This window comes from Sapajus apella, unplaced genomic scaffold, assembly GCF_009761245.1.
Source record: "Sapajus apella isolate SASKATOON/1434 unplaced genomic scaffold, GSC_monkey_1.0 scaffold157, whole genome shotgun sequence".
NCBI lineage: Eukaryota > Metazoa > Chordata > Mammalia > Primates > Cebidae > Sapajus > Sapajus apella.
Window position 1 is genome coordinate 998,164 of NW_022437097.1, and position 25,294 is coordinate 1,023,457.

The following is a 25,294-nucleotide window of genomic DNA, read 5'->3' on the forward strand; positions in this document are numbered from 1 at the left end:
CAATGTATACCTACTTCAAAACATCGCGTTACACATAGTGAATACATGCAATTTTATCTTTCAATCTAAAAAATCATTTTAAAAAGATCTGTATGCAGCATACTAATAATATGGCCACAAAAACATATCCAGCCCCAATGGTAAATAAAAAATAGAGATTATGATTCAGCTGATTTTAAAAGCGTGGTCCTCCTTGGTAAGTGAATTTTCTGTATGATATTAATTATTTCATAGTTACCCCCACCTCCACCTCCAACCCCATGGACGTGGAGGAAAGGCAATAATAGAGAAAACATGGTGAAGTGAAAGTTTCCAGTGAGGCTGAAGAGTTGTCATGATGGAATGGGTGGGCTAGTCAGTGGGAAGGAGGTGCTGTGCGTATGGCTGCCTGGAAACGGAGGTCTGGGTGGAGTTTCTAGTGACAGCAACGCAGTGGAGGGGAAGGTGACTGGAAAGGAGGAGGTCAAGGTGCAGGTTATGACGGGGGGGACGGTGAAGGGGAAGGCTGCAAGCTTAGATTCTCATTGTTCACAGAAGTCTCCTCTTTCTTTTTTTTTTTTTTATGGTGAAAAGATATACATATATTTAGAATTAGCCAGCTGGACTCAGTTTAGATGATCCCAATTTTGTTGGCAACATCCAAAGCGTCGTAATCAGGAGCCAGTCGAACATATGCCTTCTTCTCTCCATCAGGCCGAATCAGGGTGTTGACCTTGGCCACATCAATGTCATAGAGCTTCTTCACAGCCTGTTTGATCTGGTGCTTGTTGGCTTTAACATCCACAATGAACACAAGTGTGTTGTTGTCTTCTGTCTTCTTCATGGCAGACTTGGTGGTCAGCGGAAACTTGATGATCGCCTAGTGGTCCAGTTTGTTTCTCCTGGGGGCGCTCTTCTGAGGATATTTGGGCTGCCTCCGGAGTCGCAGTGTCTTGGGCCGCCGGAAGGTGGGTGACGTGCGGATCTTCTTTTTTTTGTGGCTGTGGACACCTTTCAACACTGCCTTCTTGGCCTTTAAAGGCTTCGCTTTGGCTTCGGCTTTAGGAGGGGCAGGAGCTTCCTTCTTCGCTTTCGGCGCCTTCTTGTGAAAAGGGTCCTGCTCTTTCTTTATGCATCACATTTCTTAAACTTGGGGCTGATTCATTTCTTCTCCACTTTCAAGCAATCACAGTACTGATCATTATTTCCCCTTGCTTGTCAAGGTTGTAAGAATTAACAAGCCTATGACTTGGGACTCGTTACATTTGCTGTAGGCATTTATGGGTAGAGTGCTTAGTGCTCCTGCCTAGTGGCAAGTTTAAATACGCTGAGGAACAACTGGGGTCTCTTCCTGCATTCCCAGTGAGTGCTGCTTACATTCATTGATTTATTAACCCACTCAATGAGCATTCCTTGAACACTTATGTGGCAGGCATAGTATGATGGGAGAGGATTTTTCTCTAATATCATAATAAAGGGGGAATCTGTAATAATGAAATATTATTCCTCCCTAACCTGGCTGTGAATTACAACCTCTTAAGAGTCTTTCTCCTTATTTACCATTTCTTTGTTTATTTCCTTCAGCCTATTACATAACAGAAAGAAAAATGGAATACCATTTTTAAAGTAGCCAACTACAAACACCGTTGACCTGGAGATGACAAATCCCAAGATCGCCAAGATCAACCGCCTCTTGATAAAAAATGAAGGAATTTGGGGGCTCAACTTACCATGCAGCAGCTCCTGCTGCTGTGGTTCCAATCACCCAATATCTCAAGGTCTTTTATGGTCAGTGACCCCATTAAAAGTGGGGAGAACTGCCAGGCACAGTGGCTCACGCCTGTAATCCCAGGACTTTGGGAGGTCAAGGGGGATGGATCACGAGGTCAGAAGTTCAAGACCAGCCTGGCCAAGATGGTGAAACCCCAGATCTACTATAAAAACAAAAAGTAGCCGGGCATGGTGGTGCGCACATTTAATCCCAGCTACTCAGGAGGCTGAGGCAGAGAACTGCTTCAACCTGGGAGGCGGAGTTTGCAGTGAGTCGAGATGGCGCCGCTGCACTCCAGTCTGGGTGACAGAGCAAGACTCCATCTCAAATAAAAAAAAAAGAGAGAGGATAATTGGCAAAGCATGACCATAGTAAGGAGAAACACTTCATGGCCATCAGTAAACATAGCAGAAACAACTGAGGAGGCGCGTCAGTCTCAACAAACTTGCCAGCTGCTCCTGACCACATGTTTTAGGTCTTGAGCACTGTATTGCAGAGCAGGGAAGACTGTCACTCAATGTCAACCATTACCAAACCCCAACAAAGCTAGACGCTTCAGTACCAGAGACTCTAATGATCGCTGTTTCTCTGCTGGCTTTTTCACGACACACCTAGCCTTTTATAATAACTCATTTCACCTCCAACTCCACTTTGCTTTCACCACTTGGTACAATAAAAAAGCAGCCAAGATTCTAGCAACTCTTTCAGAATTGTTTTATGTATACCCATTTCAGATCGCACCAGCTACTCCAGCTCATTAAAAAGGAGCCAGAGGAGAAGGCCGTACTTGGTATAGGGCCACATTCCAGCAGCGTACAAAATAAATCTTCGTTAAAAACATAAAGTTGATCATTTTGAGTGGTATAGCTTTGAAGGCCTCCTGGACTTGTTTTCTTTTTAAAGTTTGGTTATTTTTTGTAGCGTACCAAACTCTGTATGTGAGGCCCTGTTCAAATTAAATTTCAGTTAATATGTCTTATTACATTAAGCCCAAGAGTCTGAAATTAAAGAAAATGAGTGGGAATAAATGTTTAAAAATACATATGACCTCAGGACACATGATCTACTCCAGATGAAAGGCACAAGATGAATTGCTGGTTTGTTCCCTGGCGGCAGACATCTTCCTGTATAGCAAAGTTTCTCCAAGTTTCCAAATCAGTTCAGTCCTGGAGATTTTAAGGCTGACTCTGTTTTGTAGGCTGGTCATGTGAGCACATAGCTTTTGACCCAGAACCGCTTATCTTCCACAGTACCAGAAGGGAACTAGGGTAGTTATGGGGAAGAATCAGATTCTAATTTACAACCCAACCGAGGTACAACTCACACAAACAGCTGAAATGAGCTTCAAAGCCTCCAAAACCACAGGCTCTGGAACCATATTCTCTAATTATTGGTAATGATAGCGATGCAATTTTAAATCCATTCTGATTTTAGGATATTGTTGTAAGTGAAATTAACTAAGATTTTTGTTGTTGTTGTTTTAAAGTTACAGCTTGAGTCCAACCTCATGGCTTGTACTCTGGCAAGCCAGAGTTTATTTGCCTACAAAGAGACTTTATTTGCCTATTTACTTAATATCAGGATGTTCAAGGGTAACCCCCAGCTAGGTGCCATTCATTGCTAGTCCCCGCTCCTCCACTCGGGAGGGGAAATGAAAACAAAAGTACGACTACGCAGTTGGAGGGAATAGAGGTGTCTGTGCGTCTCCTGAAGCTATGGACATCTGGAGGCTAGTCTGAACAGCTAGGAAAACAGTGTGCAACAGACTTTACATGATGATTTTGAATGCGAGTGGAGAGAAATGACTCGGTTAAGTTATGAGATAGCTATCTAACTGGGTCACGCGTTCATTCTGCTAACTCTGTAGCTGAGCCGGGGAGGGTTTACTGGTCCCATGGAGTTCCATGTAATTTACATTTCACAGTAGTGTCAATGTCAAGTTGTACAAAGGGCACACACTAAAATAATGATCAACTATTCACACTAAGTGTCCCCATATGCTGACAGACCCATACTTGGAGCACTGCTTCTCCTTAAAACTTCAGAAAACCTCTTTAGAAGCTTAACTGCTTGGTCCTACATGGGAGAGCCATATGTGTCTTTTTTACAGGGTCAATCTAATCACTATTGGGACATCACATAAGGCCAAAGTGATGGGAGCCTTAGAGAAGGTGGTAAAGTCATACAGAGTAGGAGTGGGTATTCATCTTTGTAGTCAGTCTTATGCTAGCTGTGGGTACAATCGTGTATCCAGTAAGTGCTCCATATCCAATGAACTCAACTGTGAAGCAAGAAATTCCTCCAAAGATAAAGAGGCAAAGGGTAGAATTCATTTCTGTGTCATCTGCTATGGGGATGATATTTTCCAAACACAAAACTAGAGCATGTTGTCTAAAAAATAAAAATATATTTATTAGGACAAAATATTTGAGATTGCTTTGCATTGAGAACTGCCCCCACATAGGTTTCTGGTTGCCATTTCTGGAAAGTCCCTTTTACCATAGAAGGTAACTATTCACAGGTCCCAGGGATTAGGAGAAGGATATGTTTGGGGGTCACTATCCAGCCACATCCCCAAAATGAGCTAATCATAATGACAACCCTTTTTATTTATTTATTTTTTAAAATAGGAACCGAAAGGAAGTATCAGGAAGAAAGAGCACACAGGGCAGTTTCGTCAATGACTGTAAAGTTCTCTAACCCACAGTTAAAGACTTTCCCTGCCTGCCTTCTCCACTGCTTTATCTGCTACACCGCTGCCATTAAATAACGAGGTCTTATAAAGTGGCATGATTCTCTATGTTTTTCATGCAGTCCAGTTTCAATGAAAACAGCATTCTCTATATACCAGTGAATGCTCATCAAGCCACCACGTGGGCGTCCAGATACTTAACACACACTCCTGTGTTACACATCACTGCTAGTCTTTAGAAAACCTTGATCCACAAGTGGCTACTTCCTAGTAGCAAGTTGGATAATACTACTTAATACATTTTTATTGGAGGAATGGATGGATGGACGGACAAATGGATGGCAGGATGGAAGGACGGATGAATGGGACAAAACGTGTCCAGGAACCTTTGCGATAAAAGTAAAGTGATCATTCATTCCTGCAGCCGATTTCCCTGAATTGAAAAACAGAAATAGAAGAATCACTTTGAAAGAATAGAAGAGAATGTGTAAATCTGTGGCCTTGACCCCAGAATAGAAGATTTCAATCCTTCTTTCTGCTCTTGTCCTTCCCAGCTTTTCTACCTCCCAAGTGCTGCTCAGTTCTGGGTACCTCTGCTATTATTCCCAAAGTAGAGCAACCAGGGTGTAAAGGTGCTAGAAGCAGCTTTAAAACTATGAGGGATCCACCACCTTGCCACCACCTTGCCAGCACAGAGCTTCTTCCAGGAGGGTCCCAAAGCTGAAGGTATTCACTTGCATGGCTTCGCCACGGTGACATGCTAGGATGAGTGCAAGATGTTAAATGAAAGGGTGGGAATGTGCTTTACCTTTTCCTCCATCTAAGTAATGCACACTCAGTTTGCAAGGAAAGTATGCAACAAGTCATTCACTGCTTCCATCAAATATCACTTATCAAGGAGGTCCAAGAAGATGGATTCTGTGATTATTTTAGTCAGAGGTCCTTAAATACTTCCCTTTGTGCTGCACTGAGGAAGTGCACTAGAGTGAGTATGTGTGTATGGGGAGAAATTGTGTGTATTGGTGAAGAGGGGGTGCAGGGTCACCTCGAAACAGATTCCATATACTTTGGTGAACTTGAATAATTTAACTTTGCAATGCTATGTGTGCCTTTTGCTGCAATATTCCAGAGCATTTATTAAGGGCATCTTGAGGGTGTCATCCTAAACGCCACACTGGTCTGTGCTGGTGTGCATGGCACAAAGAGTTTAAATGGTAAAAAAGCATTAGAGATGAAGCCCAGATACAATGAAGATGGAGCTGCAAGAGCAGAGCTGAGAAGCCCAGATGGTCTCAAATCCCAAGATAAGACGAAAATCCCCAAACTAAAGCTGTCAGCCATTGAAAGATAAACATGACTCTGAAAAGATGAGTAAAAGGAAGATGAAGACACATGGGTGTAGGAATCTGTGAGCACATTCCCAGAGAGCTGCTAGAGGTCAAGGGCACAAATACTTGGCTCTGCAAAGCGACAAATGGGGTTATTTTCTGGTTTGGGTTTAGTTTTGTATTTTAAGGCAATAGCCAACTTTAACAAAAGTACAAGGAAACAAGCACTGTCTTATTCAGAGTGGGAGTAAAGACAACACAACCCTTCTGGAAACAAATCTAGCTCCATGTCATGAGAACCTTTAAAATGTTTATAACTTTTGGCTCAGTGAATCTACTTCTAGGAATCTATCCTAAGGAAATAATTAGAAAAGCAATCAAAGATTGCTTTACAAGGATATTTGTACCCATCACGGAAGAAAAGGATGACATTCCCCAGAGGAAAACGGCGGAGCTAATTATGATAAATCCACATGGTGCAATCTGATGCCAGCTTTGAAAATGAAATTACAAATGTATCATGCGTTATCATAATGCAATATTTGGTTAAAAATGCAAGCTATGCAACTACATACATCCATATGATCCTAATTTTCTATTTAAAAGGATATATAGATGCAGGACTGGAAGCTAATACCGCAAAATGTAAACATATTATAATGGGATCTGTTGGGGATGGGATTATAAGAGAGTCCTATTTTCTCCCTCAAAGTTTTCTACTTTGTTTTCAGACTTTCTGCGTGAGCATGAGTAACGTTTAAAATGGGAAGAAGGCTGCCATCAAAAAATATCAGAGCACCAGGAAATGATGTAAAGGCAATGGAAATGTTCTATGGGCTGTGGGTAGCTTCTCGCCTCATCCCCATCACTTCCTCTGAGCACCTATTCCAAAAGAATTCTTTTTCTTCCTCCAGTTCCAATGCCCACCCTAAAGAGTAGATGAAGGAAGAGAAGAACACAGGAGAAGGAGTGGAGGGGAAAGGGAGAGACCGAGACAGAAATTCTTTAGAGTGGAATTTTTCTTTTTTTCTTTTTCAATTTTTATTGTACTTTAGGTTCTGGGGTACCTGTGCAGATCATGCAGGATTGTTGCATAGGTACATACATGGCAAGGTGGTTTGCTGCCTCCATCCCCCCGTCACCTATATGTAACATTTCTCCCCATGTCATCTCTCCCCAACCTCCCCACCCCCGCTGCTGTCCCTCCCTTAGTCCCCCCAACAACAGACCCCAGCATGTGATGTTTCCCTCCCTGTGCTCATGTGTTCTCATTATTCAACACTCGCCTATGAGCCAGAACATGCGGTATTTGGTTTTCTGTTCTTGTGTCAGTTTGCTGAGAATGATGGTTTCCAGATTCATCCATGTCCCTACAAAGGACATGAACTCATCATTTTTTATGGCTGCATACTCTTCAATCCTGGTTGCACGCTGGAATCACTGGTGGAGTCTTTTAAAAGATCCTCGTGCCTGAGGTCTACCCCAGACTCATTAAATTAGTATCTCTCGGAGGGGGCCCTGGCTTTTGTATTTTAAACTGTTCCTCAGGGAAGTGGAAGATCCAAGGAGGCCTGATAACTTGGATGTTGAGACTAGCAGCTCTCAAATGTAGTGCGCATTCAAATTACCTGAAGTCTGGTTAAAACACAGATCGCTGGGCCCCACCCCAAGTTTCCAATTCTGTAAGTCTGGGGTGGAACCTGAAAATCTGCCTTCCTAACAAGTTTCCAGGCTGTAATGATAATGACACAGGTGCAGGTACCACACTTTGGGAACCACGGCTGTACAGCCACAGCTTCTTAGGCATCCCTCATTGACCTTGACTTCCATTCCAGATTCACATATTTGAGTGATAAACCATAATATTATCTCTTCCCCTAAACACTGAGCAGCAAAGTTTTCATCCAAAGAAGACAAAAGGACAATCAAGGCAGAGAAAGGAAATGCCCATTTACTGAGCTGCTGCAGGCTGCTGGGGGCTGGGCTGGATCCTGCATGTCTGTACCCTGGAGCTCACCTCGTTGTCACAGCAGTGCCGCAAGGAGGGCACTGCCATTGCTATTGTAGAACAATTAAAACCGAGATCCAGAGAAACATGGTAATTCATCATTAACAGGCAGCTCGTGAGTGGTGGAGGCCAAAATGCAGCTAAGGCGTGCCAGTCACCCAAGCCTGCTTTCCTTCCTCCAAGAACAAATATACTTGGCAAGATAAAACCGTCCCTAGGAGCGAACATGCTGCCTGAAGAGACATGACTTAGATGACAGCAGAAAACAGAAGAGCAAACATAGGAGTCCACTGGGCTTTGTTTTTTATTCCTATAATTATTAGTACAGATAAGTAACACATTCAGCCAAGTGCGGTGGCTCACCCCTGTAATCCCAGCACTTTGGGAGGCCGAGGCAGGTGGATCATGAGATCAGGAGATGGAGACCATCCCGGCCAACATGGTGAAACCCTGTCCCTACTAATAATACAAAAATTAGCTGGGCGTGGTGTCCTAGTCCCTGCTACTCGGGAGGCTGAGGCAGAACTCCTTGAACCCAGGAGATGGAGATTGCAGTGAGCCGAGATTGTGCCACTGTACTCCAGCCTGGGTGACAGAGCAAGACTCCATCTCAAAAAAAAAGAGGAAGAAGAAGTAACACATTCACTACAAGAAGACATTTGTTCAGCTTGCCTTTAGCACAAACTCAAACACATTTGCATTAACTCTGACCCATGTGTATGTGTGTACATGTGTATGTGTGTATGTGTGTACTTGTGTGTGTGTGTGTGTGTGTGTGTGTGTGTGTGTGTGTGTGTGTGTGTATGAAGAATGAGCTCATCACAGTCCACTCAAATTTGGAATGCTGAACGCTAACATTAAAGAGATGATCACGCTGAGACATCTGACTACTGCTAACCTGAGCTGGTAAGAGAAAAAGCAAAACACTGAACCACGGAAGGCATTTGTAGGACGTGAGATTTGGCTTCCTGGGTTTCAGGACTTCACTGAATTCACAGCCTTCCTCCCGGGTGTGGCTGTGTCTGTCGTGGGCCCCATATGGTAAAAATTCCATCTGTACCTTCTGTTTGGCCCTAGATTTCCCTTGCCAGGGAGCTCCTTAATGCCTGAGAATGTGACGGTTGTTTTGTTCGAGTTTGGGATGATTAGATTGAAGAAAATTGTTCCTATTTTTCTACCATTCTTGGTACATTCTCTTCTGAAGGGAATACTTTGTGTTGGCTGTTAGGTCAAAAAAAGTTGGGAGGGAGAGAGAACGTTCAGCCCACTTATGAGTCTTCATCTGTGAAGAAATTTGGAAAATTTCCACTCAGTCCTGCACTAGCTCTCAAAATCTATTTGATTCTCAACATTTAAATAATATTGACGCCGCTCCTCAAATTACTCCTCTGTAACTCCCATGGAGGAACAGTGACATGCCTGGGACTTCCAGCTCCAGGCTTTGGTTTTCTGAAATCGGGATCTCAGAACCCACATGCTCCTTAAGGTTCCTTGTCCTCACCACACCCTATAAAGCAGCCAATGCTGACACAGATCCATCCACTCCTTCTGGTGCTGAGGCGAGGCCCATTTTTCTAACCCTTCTGTGGTTGTTGCTGTGAAGCTCTTTGCCTAGCTCCAAACACACGTGCACATCCCCAGCAAGCTGAGGCTGGAATGAGAGAGCGGCTATGAATGTATGCATCTTGCCTTCTACCTTTATTTTATATTTTATTTTATTTGTTTTCTGAGACTGAGTCTTGCTTTGTTGCCCAGGCTGGAGTGCAGTGGTGTAATCTTGGCTCAATGCAACCTCCGCCTCCTGGGTTCAAGTGATTCTCCTGCCTCAGCCTCCTGAGTAGCTGGGACTACAGATGCACACCACCAGGCCCGGCTAATTTTCTTTGTATTTTTAGTAGAGATGGGGTTTCACCATGTTGGCCAGGCTGCTCTCAAACTCCCGACCTCAGTTGATTTGCCCACCTTGGCCTCCCAAAGTGCTGGGATTACAGGCAAGAGCCACCATGTCTGGCCACCTTCTATCTTCAAACTTAGATGACTGTCAGCAGTTTTCTTCTTATATTCGCACTCCATGCCAGCTGTAATTAATTAAATTATTAAGCCATGGTTGATTAATATCACTTCTAAGAGCCAGCTCTGCCACTTCAAAGAGATCCAGCATGACTACAAACCTCCTGTGATATACAGAAAATGGCCGGGAAGCATCTGTTGGAAATGTTTGGACCAAATCCAAACATTACCTAGGTTTGAATGACCTTAAGACCTTGGTGAGGCAGAGACAGTAGTTGTTTATCCCAATATTTGATCTTCACTGTGTCTTGGGTCCTAGAATTACCAATTTTTAGCTGAGAATCTGCCATTTGGTATAAAGACTACTTTTCCTAATCTTCCTTATGGCCACATAACTAGCTAGCAGTGGCCATGTTGGTATGTTCTGACCAATAGAATGTAAACAGAATTATTGTGTCCAATATCCAAAGAACGTCTTTCATGGGAAAGGACATGCCTTTCCTTCTCTCTTCTTTCTTGGGCCATGAAGTCAAAGTCTTATGCTTAGGATAGCAGAGTGGCATAATAAAAGGAGCCAAAGTCTTTGATATCACAGAGCTGTCGTACCAGCCTGGACTCCTTCTATGTGACATAGAAATAAACTCCTATTTTTTTAAGTCGTTATTATTTGACCTTTTATGTGACAAGCAGCCCAAACTAATCCTTAGCATTTAGTAATGAAAATATCTCTAAAGAAACCTTCAAAACTTCAAAAGATCAAAGGTGAGCTTGCATTAGAATTATTGAGATAAGGGCCATTAAGTGAAGCCCACAAGACCATTTCTCACAGCTTGGTCAATTACTGGACACTGGCTCCCCAGCCTGGTCAATTCCTGACACTTGGAGTACTGGAGCTTTGTAGAAGTATCCAGAGAAGATCAGAGTCCTGAGATGACAGGACCCTGACATAAAGTGATGACTGCAGTTGGAGACACTTTCTTCTTCCAGAAGTCTGATCCTTGGTGGTCAGGAAGAGGCAGCATAGCGCAGCGTGTTGGGGAAGCCCTCAGCTGTGCTATCCTTCTCCGCAAACACACCAAGCCTCCTTCAGAGCCACATATCCCCATTCTTTCAAACTTGCCCTTCCCTCCCTCCCTGCTCCTTCTCCCATCATCTCTGGATGTTCTATTACTATACGGCTGTGTGCAAGGGACAGAAAGCCAGTGGCACCATCTCTCCAGGGAGCAGGGTTTCCATCCAGGAGATACAGAGCTTTAGTGCCTCCTATGAGAAATGTGTAGTGCACAATGTGCTCGCCTGGAGGAAGACCAGGCTCAGGTTACAAGGCAGGAAATGAAGCTCATTCCCCTGGGCTTCCAAGGTGGGTTGTCAGCTGTGGCAGATGTCAGCGAGAAGGAAAGACATGCACTTGTGCACATCTTTCAGCGCCTGATGCCATTTAACATGCAGTCAGAGGTATTAGGAGGCGGGAAGACGTTCCGGACCCCAGGAGGCTGGGTGCCATCCGTGTGGCCTTGCAGAGATCACAGATACTCTGTGATCAGTTTGCTCAGTGTTTTGTAAAAGCAAAACTCCTGTCTTCAGAATCAGCAGCATCTGGAAGGTGGGAGGAGAGCTGTGTGTTTCAGAATCCCAGCCAGGCTTGGCAATCTCTAGCTTAGAACCTTACCACCCAATGTGTTCTGTGGGCCAGCAGCATGGGGTTCATCTGGATGTGTGTTTTAAAGGCAGAATCTCAGTCCCCACCCAGACCGACAGCGTTAGGCTGCTTTTGCAACGCAAGAAAGAAATACCTGATGAGGGGTAAATTACAAATAAAAGAAGTTTAATTGGCTCACAATTCTGCAGGCTACACAAGCACGGCACTGGCATCTGCTTGGCTTCTGGGGTGGCCTCAGGGAGCCTTTACTCTGGGTGGAAGGTGAAGTGGGAGCAGGCACTTCACATGGGGAGAGCACAAACAAGGTGAGAGGAGGAACTCCACGCTTTTCAGCAACCAGATCTCACCACAACTCACTATCACCAGGACAGCACCAAGACAGGAGAGATCCGCCCTCATGACCCAAACACCTGCCACCAGGACAGCACCAAGACAGGAGAGATCCGCCCTCATGACCCAAACACCTCCCACCAGGCCCCACCTCCAACATGGGGGATTACAATTCACCATGAGACCTGGGAGGGGAAAAATATCCAGACAATATCACCTACTGAATTGGAATCTGCCTGATGCTCAGGTGACTCATAAGCACATTGAATTTTGAGAAGAGCTGGCTCCCATCGATAATGGCAGGACTACAAGGAGAATATAATATATTTAGTAGCCATTGTCATTCAACTCAGTCTAAATACTTGCTCTTCATTTGCTTCATTTAAAAAATAAGGGATTCTTACTATGAGGATTAAAAGTGTTAGCGCGTAAACGGCATGGGGCGGTGTGAGAGGTTATTGAATGCTAGCTTTGCTTTTGCTGCTACTACTATGATAATTAGCTGCTGTATTCAATCAGTCTAGATTTACCAAAACTCAAGATAACAACTGAGGGATGGGAGTTTCCAATCCTGAAGCGAGTCTTTCTACTTGTGACTTTTTAATTCCCAGCCCCTAGCATGACATTATCCTCCACAGTGAATAAACAACACTTAAAAGTTGGCCTTGGCTGATCCGTAAAAGCAAAAGCCCTCGAAGAAAGATCTCTGGGACTCCAGGGTCTGTAACCAAAGAGCTGGCTCCAGCCAACAGCAAAGCCAACCACTTAGCCCCTCAGAAGGAGAGAGGCCTCCAACCCCCACATCCCCATCCCCGGGGACACAGGGGTACCACCTTTCGGTGAGAGAATAATCAAGGGTGTCCCCCAAAACTATGAAGGCCCCAAACCCTCTCATTGGCACACATGCACTGCCCACAGATCACTGTGTAAGGAAAGTGTGCAAATGCTCTCTACATGGTGTCAGCTGAAGCTGGGTTGCTGGCAGACAGATGGACAGCCGCAGGAATCCGCCATCAATTTGTGTCACTGGAATGTTTGCAAGGAGACAGATCAAATGAGAGAACCAAATCCTCTCCATTCCCCTTTCCATCTCCTCCTGCTTTGCTTCTGGTCTTTGTGCGTGTGTGTGTGTGTGTATGTGTGCAAATGTGTGTTGGGGGATGGGGGGTGGGGCCTAGGCTCTGGGTCTCTTCACAAGAAGCCAGGTCCCCACAGAGCCAAGTTCCCCTCATTTTTAAGCTCCAGGAGAGCCCAGTCCATGGATGACAATTGCACAGGCAAACACCAGCAACAGTGCAGACACTTGCTCCGGGGCTCCCAGCGACATGGACTCTGCAGAGAGAAACAGTGGGTAGGAGCCTGGGGTCTCCCATCTTGTCCTTAGGTAATGGCTTTTGTTCCCAGGGTACAATCAAGTCACTGTTTCCTTAGTGTGTGTGTACAGAATACACAATGCCTTCTATTCTCCAGGCCTAAAGAAAACAGGCGTTGGCATGAGGCATCCACATTTTCTTTAATGAACTAAACAGCCCAACCTGAAATTCAAGTGCTAAACTTTCACGAGCAAACAAAAGGCTCGTGTTCCAGTCCAGCTCACTGAAACCAAGTGACTTTTGTATCAGCCTCAAATCCCGGAGGTGCTTACTTTCTTATTCTTCTCTTATGAGCACAGTTAGGGGTCAGTTCCACATGTAAGCAAGGGAAGCAAACTGAGCATATGACACTTCAGATGGGAAGAAAGAAAATCTCTGAGACTCTTACTCGGCACCCTATGTGTATCCAAATGGTTTCTGTCTCTGCTGTCCTTAAAATCTGGGGAATCAGGCATTTTGAACAGCTGAACAGGCAATTCAATCTTTGGAATGAAATCTGCCAAATCACTGCCACAAATGATGACTCCTTCCTATAAAGAATTCCCTAAGAAGTGCACGTGAGGGTGAAGCCAGATTTCACTCCTCAAGCAGTCCGTTGCTTGTCCCTTCCCTCGGCAGAACTGTAGTCTATATGACAGTCTAGGTGTCACATAGACTACAGTTCTGCCTAGGAAAACATGTATTATTTATAAGAGGCGCAACTGGCTGTTTTGGGTTTTTTTGCATAACAAAATAATAAAAAGAACAGGAAAGCCCATGTCCCAACCTGGGGGTGAGCTTCTCCAAGGTAAAGCAGAGTATTTGATGATATAAAAAGAAGCATGTGGCAGATTTACATCGAAGCCATTTTAAGATGTTATAAAATTAGTTCCCTAAACATAATTTTTCTCTTCTTTGCTAATTGACAACTTGCAGTACCTCTCCGTGTTAATAATTAGCCAAGGTTGGAGTCAGAAGTGACATTTCTATTAGACAGAGAGGCGTAAACACAGCAAGAATGAAGCGTGTCTTGTGTACATATGGGAGGGAAAATGAGGTCAAGAGTCCATAAAAGCTTTGGTAATATTTGATCAGCAGTGTTTGTGCCTTCTCTTTCCTGAACTGCAACTAACAGAAATTTTTCTCTTATCGAAAAATGATAAAAGAAAAAAATAGAAAGTGACTCAGTTATGCAAACTTCAAGATAAGGTGTAAAAGAATCTGATGCAGGAAAAAACACACATTGCTTTTGTCTTACAAGCATTTATAGCTCATTAAGACTCAGAAACACAAACATAATAAGACCAGAAATAAAATCGTGACATTCAGAAGTCTGGAAGTAGTCATTTATGGTGATTTCTTTAATCCGAAAATAATACCAAAAACTTCATTTACCATTTTAGTGAAAGTTGTTTTCTGAAGTTTTGAAAATAAAGGAAGAGGACAAATAGTTCTCAGCCTTGAATTTACAGCTGTTTGGCACCACTTCCAGAAACCACCATTCCAGCCAAGAAACTTAACACAAGATTAATGGACTGGAAGACCTCTTGTAGGGAAAGCCTGGGTTTAACCAAAAGGCGCTGCTACACACACAGATGCATCCACATTGACACTGCCGGGATCCAGTTCTGCACCTACTTCCTCTGAAAAATACAGCCTATCGCCTGAATTCTCCTGCAGTGAGAACTTAGGTAATCACACGTTTTGAGCCTAAATTGATATCCTTTTCAGGAAATCGATTTCCCATTCAACTGCTTGTCAAAAGCAGGACACTAAAGTATTGATATTTACTAATTCAAATAATGAAATAACCCATCTGTGTATTTCTATATGGGCACCTGCGATGAAGCACATAAGCCAATGATCACCTGAGTCTCGCTGGAGGTAGAGCTTTTAAAAATAGATTCTGGGCTCCCCCTTAAATTCTGGATTCAGTCCATAAGACAAAGCCCAGGAATCTGCATTTTAATGAGCTCCTGGGTGCTTCTGATGCACTGTAAAGTCTAAAACTTACAGACTGGAGTAGTAACTCTCAACTGTCGTCAGCCGGGGAGCTGTTGAAAGTCCAGATGCCCTCACCAGACTCCACACCAATTAAATCCTAATCTCCGAGGCTGAACCCAGGTACAGGCAGTGTAAAGTTCACAGGGATTCCCCAAGCAGCCAAGGCTGAGAATCACTGAGGTCAGTGCAAAGGGTTACTACTTATTAAAAAACCATACGTTACCTGGAGAATTTCCTCTATCAAGAGAATCTGCCTCCCCCAGCACCTCCAGTATTTTTTAATCACTTTTACTAAGTTAGTTGGATTCTGTATTCCTCTAAAATTCCTTTCTCGGTATAAAGCCTGCTCATCACATTAGACCATCACACGAGGACAAGAGCTGAGCTCTTTACTATGGACAGCTCCCCCTTCCCACCCAGGGAGTAAATGATCAAGGCCTGCAATTTGAAGGTGGACCTGTTTTGCAACAGCCCCAACACTATATGGCTCAGATATCTATTACCCACTCTGCAAGATTTTTAGAAAATGATTTGTAATGACTTGGGTGCATCACACAAGATACATGTGACAGCCTTCCCCTTCCATATCCTAGAGGGTTGTCACCTTGTGCAGAGAGGACAGAGGAGGCACAGTCAGGCTGCAAGGTGACACCATCCACACTGCAACCCACTTTCCCACTGTCTTTAGCCAACATTCCTTGAAGCTGGGGATCCCGGAGCAGGCACAAGAAGATGCCTCCATGAAGAAACATCTCCCCCGCGGACTGCATTAATTAGAAGCTAAATTGCTTCAACAGAACTCTTTTGAAAGGCAAGTGCTATCAAAAGAAGGCTCATTCACCAAGGAGTGTTGCTTTAATCCACTGATCACAACTGGAGTGCTGTGTGGGATGGTGTTTGTTTGATCCAGAGCAATGGGCACAGTGTTTTGAAAAGAACTAAATCCACTGTCAATATTTTAAAACTCTAATTCCAAGCATTGCACGAAGACTTGGAAGAGCTGGCAGTGTTGGCCCACGTCCTGCGGGCAGTCAGCGCCCAGTGCCTAGCGACTGCCCCTTCAGATGGCCCCATGCGCTCCAGCTGGACACAGGCCCGCAGCTCCCCAGTGCCTTATGCCTGGGCGGCTTCACTGCTCCTCACTGCTGTCTGCAGAGCCAACTCTTCTTTCATCAGTAACTCACCCTAAAGGGGCAGAGCTGGTGACGGCTTTGTAATCACTGTTCTGGTCTTCTCATTGAGCCATGAGACCTTGGATAGTCTTCTTGGAGCCTTATTTTCCTTAGTGTTACTATTTCCACTGAAGAGCGGCAGCCTTTTTGGGGTGTCTATAAATATTATAAGGCACTGAAATTGAACAGAAAGCATTTGGAAATGATGGAGCAGTATGCACATGGAAACCATCACTAGCCAATCCATGCAACACAGAGACTCAGAAACCTTGAGTCATGCTTGGGAGGGACGCCATGGAGGGAGGAGGTTTGGTGAGGTGGGGCTCCCTGACTCATTCGAAGGCAATCTGAGGAATCCAGGTGGTAGCCCTATCTCTAACACTGAGAAAAAATGAGGGCTCCTAGCACGGCAAGCGTGCCAGAGGAAACCAACAGGTTACAAGTTCTTGCATTCAAATGAAGAGGCTACAAAAAGCATCCTCACAACTGCCTAATTCCCTGGTCACTTACAGTCTGACCCCTCCAGTTGTGAGCAGAGTCTCCTGATCCACACCTGGTCTTTCTCTAACAGGAAGAAATAGAGGAGGATGGAAAGACAAAGAGGAGGGGCAAAGACGTTACTTATTTCTTCCCCATTCCCGTCCCTACCCCCACCCCCCACAGACCTGTATCTCCTCTCCCTATATTATCAGTTTGGTAGGATATTTGCATTTTGGCAGGATTTCCCTTTTCCAGGGCCTATCAACTAAGTCGAGGAGACAGCAGATGGCCTGCTACACAGCTCATTTGAGTACATATTCGAGACAATAATCAGCTACAGATTGACTTGGCACCAGCCACCACAGAGGAGAGGCCAGGCATTTCGAAAGTCCACCACGTTCCCATGACTTTGCCTTCACTTGCTTTGCCAATAGAAAGAGAATATTTTAATCTCACAATGATTTTGTTTTGGAAGGAACCCTAGATTTCATAAGCAGTCCATCTATATCTTCAGATGAACTGCCAACCAGCGTGAATTCTGGGGAACTTCTCTGCATTAGCCACCCTTCATTAATAAGCGTTCCTGCTATTTTTCTATGCAACCAGGGACCCGAATGTACAGATATCTGTTAATGCTCTTTCCATGGTGATTGCAAGGAGAGACATTGCCAATGCCCTGCCAAAACCCCCTGTATGCTGTGATAAAATTTGTTTCATCAGTGCAGTGATGTGTTCGGATATGGAAACATGGTTGGCCTGAGATGACCAGCTTGCTGGTGTTTGCTGCTTTCCTTTCATCCTTCCAAAAGCTCAACCAATGTGTCCAACCCATCCTTGTTCTTCTTATTCTGAATATCAGTCTACAATTTTGCTTTGTTTTATTTTGTTTTTGTATTAGTATTTGTCACAATCAGCTGGGTTTGGTCTATGCTAGTTCTGTAGTCATCACTACTTACACAATTGATTCTCCTCACCTTATTTTTGGTAGATCCTTTAGCTAAGTCTGAGCTTATTTATTTAGAAAATCTCCTTACCAATAACTATGTATCTCCCTCTACTTTTCCTCTTTAATTGGAGCATCTGGGGCATTGCTTATTGCCTCAATTTTTGGAGGCACTACCTTGTTGAGTCATATCATCTTGGAGATATATAGATTCTACTTTCTTAAAGAACAAGAATGGCTTAATAATTGACTACAACTCTATAATGCGATAGCGGAGATGTAGTTCCAAGAACTCTTAATGAAATGCTGAGACAGAGAGACAGAAGTTCAAATCTCAGCACTGCCACTAGATGCTGTATGACCTCAGGCAAGGTGCTTACCTTCTCTGGGTCTCAGTTTCATCACTAGCAAAATAGAATAATGCTGACCTCTTAGGGTTCTTGGAAGAATGAAATGAGATAACACATGTAAAGAGCTTAGCACAGTGCCTGCCGTATGGTAAAGATAAGTGTTCATGTACAAATAGGAGTAGCAAGTAGCAATAATAAACATAATAGCAGCAGTGGAAACAGGAAGATAAAAGAAAGAGAGGGAAAAGAACAGTAGATTTAAAATGGTAGGTCTGGGTTCAAGCCCAAACCTCTGGTTTCAAGAAGTCAGATTTGAGTTCCTCATCATTTTACTTCTTTTCTAAACAGAGAACATCACACATTCAGCCTTCTTTGGAGGTCCAGGAGCTCAGAAGGTAAATCCCTTCAATCTGTAACCCGAGTTAGTGCCATGCTTGCCTTTCTCCACTTGACCTGCTGCAATGACCTGCAGCGAGGCATTTCACCATTCCCGGCTTTACTTTCCCCAAGTATAAAATAGTGGGTATTGGAAGATGATCCCTTGAGCTCCTCTGCCTTTGCTCCTGAGAGCTGCATCCTCAAGTCAGATTCTGCTCTGGACAGAGGATGAGGCTGTGATTCTTCAGTGTTTTGCTTCAACCCCTCAGAGAAGCTCCCAGAGGCAGAGTTGTCTCCCTGAGTTCTGTCTCACGTTCTTCTTTCTCTACAGCCTCGAGCCTCCTTTTCATGCTCTCACCTGTTCGCCTTCCAGGCTGCAGGGACCTCTGCAACATCCTGGGAGTAACCAAGGAGCTGTGGTGGTGCTTTCTGGAGCACCCGTGACCTCAGGCCCTTTGAGATCCTTTGTGAAAGTCTTCCTGGGAATTTCCATGGCACATTGTCTGCCAGCACTCAGCAAATGTGGATAGGGTCTTCCTGGTAAGCATCGTTTTCCCAGACATAGTGAAGAGCACCTGCCTTTGGCCAAAACCAATGAAGAAATGAACCCACAGGGCCATCAGCTCTTCCTCTTCAGAAATCCAAGCGCCTTTATTGCTTCTACCACATGTGAAAACTGGAATCAGAAGAGCCAGTGGCACTGGGTATAGTTTGAATGTATCCCCCAAGTTGATGTGTTAAAAATTTAATCCCCAATGCAACAGTGTTGAGAGGTGAGACCTTTAGAGGTGATTAGGTCATGAGGGCTCTGCTTCACGAATGAATTCATGCAGTTATTGTGGGAGCTGGTTCCAGATTAAAAGGATGAGTTTACCTTGCCTTCCCTCTCTCTTTTTTTTCCTCAATCTCTCTCTCTCTCTTCCTCCCTCCCTCCCTTTTTCTCCTTCCTCCTCTTCTCTCTCTCTCCCCGCCACCCCATCCCTCTTGCTTTCTGCCATGAAATAACACAGTAGGAAGGCCACAGCCAGATGCTGGTGACATGGTCTTGGACCTCCCAGCCTCCAGAACCATAAGTAAAATAAACTTCTATAGTTCATAAATTACCCATTCTCAAGTATTCTACTATAGCAGCAAAAAGTAGACGAAGACAGCAATCCTCATTTCCCAGAGAACAAAAACGAGCCTTAAGTGTTGAGTCATTTGTCACACATGTCTCAGTAAACGGGACTGCCAGGACTGGTCAGCCATACCCCCTGACTCCCAGTACAGTGCTCATGATCACACAGTAGTTATTCTGTATGCTTTGTCACCCAATGACCCACCGTGCCTACTGTGTGCCAGGATCAGAGTTGGGGCCCAAGAGCCAGTGGAGAGAAAACAGACTCTTCTCCTGCAGAGATCGGCATCAGAATAATCTATAAACAAATCAGCACAGTGCAATACAGAAAGTAAAGTGCCAGTAACACAGATGTATATGGAGGGCTCCAGGGGGATTCTGGAGAAGCACCTGGGATTTGAAGGTAGGACAAAGAAGCTCCAAGGAGGAAAAGGGGAGACAGGCATCCTAAACTAAATAAAGAACATATCCAAAATGGTGCCAAAATCCATGCCATTGTGGGGAATGCCAAGAAGGTCTGTGTGGCCGTCACAGAGGGGCTGAGCAGGGAGTGGACATTGATCATCCATTGCTTACGAACACACCACTCCAAACTTAGGGACCCAAATGGCAATCATTCATGTGCTCATAACTCTGTGGGTTGTAACATGGGCTGGGCTCAGCTGGGCAGGTTGTCTGCTCCTCCTGGTGCTGGCTAGGCTCAGTCATGTGTCTGCGGTCTAGGGAAGGAGGGGTGCTGGCTGGCCCCTCGCTTCACATGGCCTCTCATCCTCCAGGAGGCTTGACAGAGCATCTTTATATGACAGCAAAATGTCCTACAAGGGCAAGGTCTAGCCTTGGACATCGCACATATCTCTCTGCAAGACTGCTGGGCAGTGCAAGTCACAAGGCCAGCCTCAATTCAGAGAATAGGGGGAGTCAAGCCAAGATGCAATAGGGAGGCACAGTTCCCTGGGACCATGAACACTACAACCCACCCCAGAGTGGAAAGAAATGGTGTCAGTGCAGGTGTTCACACTATATCTTCCAAATTGGAGTGTGAACTCCTTAAACTCAAAAGCATTCAAGGAGCTTAAAATCATATTTATCTTTGTGCCCTGAACTGCAACTGCCATAATTCTTTCTCACACAGTATGTGTTTAATAAATTTGTGTGGATTGATTGACTAAATTCTCACAAATGCATGTACTGATACGTTTAGGAATTGGAGTTTACCAGGAGAGCCTGCCCAAAGGTACAGTTACTAAAGAACAAAAAGTCTCTTTTGCTTACAAAATGCTTCTAGACAACAGAATAGGAACATGATCTTTTCACAAAGAGGGACACAAGGTCTGCCCTGAAATTCACCATAACAAATCTCCAGGTGGATCATCACCCTCCTTCCGTTATCCAACCTTCACTCCAAATCACATCATTTGTCATGGAGAAAGTACAAAAGTTTAAGAGGGCAGCACTTGTTTTAGGTTCTATAAAAAAGCTGAGCAAGTCATCATGCCTGGGCAGAATCCTCTTTAAATCATTCCTTAAGCTTAATATACAGCAAACTGTCTTCACTCTGCAATGGCAGCAGACTTGCTTCAATCTGTCTTCCAGATGTGGGCAGCTGACATGCTATTATTTGATGAGTTACACTTGGCAAGATTTATTTCCTTCTGGACATTGTGCTTTAAATTAAGCAAAACAGTATGTCAGGTGGTTACATGGACAATCTCAGTTTCCTTCAGGTGTAAATAATGTAGAGATTTTGAGTTAGAAAATGACTCAATTCCTAACATTCTTTTCTATAAAAATATTATGTAATTCTCTATCCAAATAACTACTGTGGCAGTGATAGTCATCAAATATTTCAGGGTCCTCTCCTTTCATCATGAGGTAGGAGAATACACCCATGCTTTCACATTGAGTGTGGCCATGTGACTTCTGGCCAATGAAAGTGGGCTCAACTCCTTGTGTTGGTCCTGGATGAAAGCCTTAAGAGCCAGTCCTTAATTTGTGACAGTCTCTTCCTCACCAATGTGACTGCAATTTTCCACACAGTGGAGGCTTCATTAGCTTCGGTCCTGGAGTTAAGACACATGAGGATAAGACTCCAACTAACTTATGTTCACTACTGGGGCTGTTTGTTACAGTGGCATGACTTTTCCCATCCTGACTCAATATAAAACTATGATGAACATATGGCTCATCCTCAACTGCTGTCTTTGTTCCATCACCTGAACCACAAAAAGGTAAAAACTGAAGACCACCAGGTGGATACAGAACTACAGGAGGCCTGCCCTGCATCCCTCTTCCCTCTTCCTACGAGAATCCCCACACTACTCAGGGCATCGATGTGTCTCTTCTCCATGCTCTGGGGTGGAGTGAGGGTCCCTGTGTCAGTCGGGATGATGAGAAGTGCGCAGATCCCCTTGCAGGTAGCTCACAGGGATGCCCATTTAGGGGACCCGTGAAGCAGGAGTGCACCCCTTCTCCTTGCCTGAGCCCTGGGCCTGGTGGATGCAGCTCTGGCTGACACCCTAATGAGGGGCACAGAACCCAGGGGAGCCTGGGTCTCCAATGGCACTGAGGAGCTGCCATGTGAGCACTGTCCACACATGGCCCCACTTCTGGATGAGAAGAATATGAATCTTTAACTTGTGTAAACTGCTGTCTAAGGGGCTTCCATTTCTAGCACCCCAATGCAATGCCTATTGAACTTCCATGGAGCAGGGGAATCCCCCAGGGCAGGTCTGGGGAATTTCTTTATTCAATGGGAAGTTAATGACCCAGAGAAAATAAAAAATCAGTGAAATGTTTCATTAGAATAAAAATGCACTCTGGCTAATGTATTTGGTGTATTTTGTAGCAATGATCGGGGAGGGCATAAAGGTGCAACTCCTGCCGTTCTTAAGACAGGAAATAAGCACAAACTACTCCTCATTTAATATATTAATGGTTCAGATATTTTAATTTCATATTATATATTGGGGAAATGAGGGAAAAGCAAAAAAGGTAAAAGAGAAAGGTACTCAAATGTCCACTGATGGATGAATGAATACAGGCCATTTTATACACACAATGGAATAGTATGCAGACTTCAAAAAGGAAGTACATTCTGGCAGGGCGAGGTGGCTCACTCCGGTAATCCTAACGCTTTGGGAGGCCGAGGCGGATGGATCACCCGAGGTCAGGAATTCGAGACCAGGCTGGCCAACATGACAAAACCCTGTCTCTACTAAAAATACAAAAATTAGCTGAGCGTGGTGGCAGGTGCCTGTAATCCCAGCTACTTGGGAGGCTGAGGCAGAACAATTGCTTGAACCCAAGAGGCAGAGGTTGTAGTGAGACAAGATCATGCCATTGCACTCCAGCCTGGGAGACAGAGCAAGATTACATTTAAAAAAAAAAAAAAAATGAAGTACACTCTGACACATGCCTCAACATGGATTAACCTCAAGGACATCATCCTAAGTGAAGTAAGCAGGTCACAAAACACAAATATTGTATGATTCTACTCATGCGATATATGTAAAGTAGCCTAAATCACAGAAACAGAAAGTAGACTAGTATCTGCCAAGGGCTAGAGCAAGGGGAAACTTGTGTTTAATGGGCATAGAGTTTCAGTTTTGCAAGATCAGAAAGTTCTGGAGAAGTGTTGTACAACAATGAGTAGACCTGACACAATGAACTGTACACTTCAAAATGTTTAAATGGCAAATTTAATGTTATGTGATTGTAACCACATATTAAAATAAAGTTTCAAATAAATCTTAAAGTGTCAAGGGCAGGCTGGGCGTGGTGACTCATGCCTGTAATCTCAGTACTTTGGGAGGCCAAGGTAGGTGGAGGCAGAGGAAGGGCAAGATAGAGGGCATGAAGGATAGGGGCTCTTATGAGGAGTGGGCATACAAATGTCTGGTGACACTGGATCACTCACTGGGTCATCAGGCATCAAAGGTATACACCAAAGTCCTTTCTAACACCCGAGACTGTTGCAGACATTTGCTGCTCACTGGTCTCAGTTCAAAAAGAACCACGGAGTGATTCTTGGAGTTCAGAGATTCTGACAGCCTGAGCTGCCTAATACCTAGGAGAAGCTCAGCAAAGATCTTTCAAATTAATCAATGACTAGATAGTGCTAATCAAGTTCAAGTCGTCCTACATCCTGCTTTTGAGAGTGTTCTGGGAGGGCCCACAGCTGCAGGGAAAGTCCAGCACAGTAGCTACTAGTCATGGTGCTAGTGAAATTTAACTTTAACTAAAATTTAAAAATACTAAAAATTTACCTTTTTGGAAACACTAATCACATTTCATGTGCTCAGCAATCACATGTGGCTAGCCATTACCACAATGGGCAGCACGGAACATTCCCATAACTGCAGAAAGGTCTATGCATAGCACTGGTGTAGATGCTACCCTACCCAACCCTACCCTACCCTACCCTGTCCTGCTCTACCCTGCCCTGCCCTGCCCTACTCAACCCTGCCCTACCCTACCTTACCCAACCCTTTCCTACCCAAATCTATCCAACCCCACCCTACCCTAACCTGCTCTACCCAACCCTACCCTACCCTGCCCTGCCCTGTCCTGCCCTACCTTACCCTACCCTACCCTGCCCTGCCCTGCCCTACCCTACCCTACCCTACCCTACCCTACCCTACCCTACCCTATCCTACCCTACCCTACCATACCCTAGCCTAGCGTATCTGGGGCACTGGAAACTCTAGCATACTAGAGGTGACACATAACCTCTGCATTAATTTCTTCATTTGTAAAACAAGGATAATAGTTCATATAACTTATAGGGTTAAGTGGATTAAATTAGATAACACAGATCAATCACAAAATCCCTGTCTTATAGTAAAGGCTCCACGAATGCCAGTTGTCATTTTGTTGGGGAGAAAAAGGAGGAGATAGCTGGTGCACCCATGTGCATGCACGCACGCGCGCGCGCACGCACACACACACACACACACACACACACACACACAAACACACACCTGTGATTTACCCTCTCCACCCACAAAGTGGGAACAATTTCCAAGAAATGACTGAAATGGGAGCTACCTCCCTGGTGCCCCACTGGGTAGAGGCCCTGTGGGCAGGTTCCAGGCAATCTGATTTCTCCTTTTCCACCTGCCTATCAGGATTCTGCCCACAGGGAGCACTGCAATCATGCTTTCTGTGCTTGGGAGCCCGAATGGGCAGGTGCAGCTCACAGAGTGAGCTCTAGCTGAGGCCCTTGTTGGCTCTGGCAGGCTGTCGAACAAATCCAATGAAGCAATGAAGCGGTCCACAGAAGGGAACTACTGTACTGCCCAAGTCAACAGAAACCCCCCTCCATCACCGCCGTTCCCTGCAATGACAGGTAACAAACAGCAGAAACCAAGAGACCAGCTAGTATCGAGGAATTGTTCATTTTTGTTGAAAGGGACGTTGGTGTACAATGACCACCTTACACCTTGTGTGTCTGTACCCACACAGCTGTGTGTGTGCCTAGATGTATTTATGTATGTGGAGCATATTATCAAGTGATTCTGAGATCCTGTATTCATTGAAGATTTTTTAGTTGCAAAGCTTATTTAACTAGATCCCTTCATTTCTTTTTCAGCTTGCTTTGTTTATTCTGTCCTGTTGATCTGTGGGATATCCTCAGGGTGTGCAGAGCAGTCCAGTGGGCTGCTCTTGACAAGACAGCATGATTCATTTTGGTTAGTATCTCCTGGGATGCTTCAGGGAGA

General features: G+C 44.6%; 1 protein-coding gene and 1 pseudogene across 3 annotated transcripts in view; both read right to left on the reverse strand.

The window, feature by feature from the left end:
- The window catches only part of DAPK1 (death associated protein kinase 1), a 206,094-nt gene that overhangs the window by 120,047 nt on the left and 60,753 nt on the right, over positions 1-25,294 (reverse strand). The window lies entirely within an intron of this gene.
- LOC116541827 lies at positions 611-3,128 on the reverse strand (annotated as a pseudogene).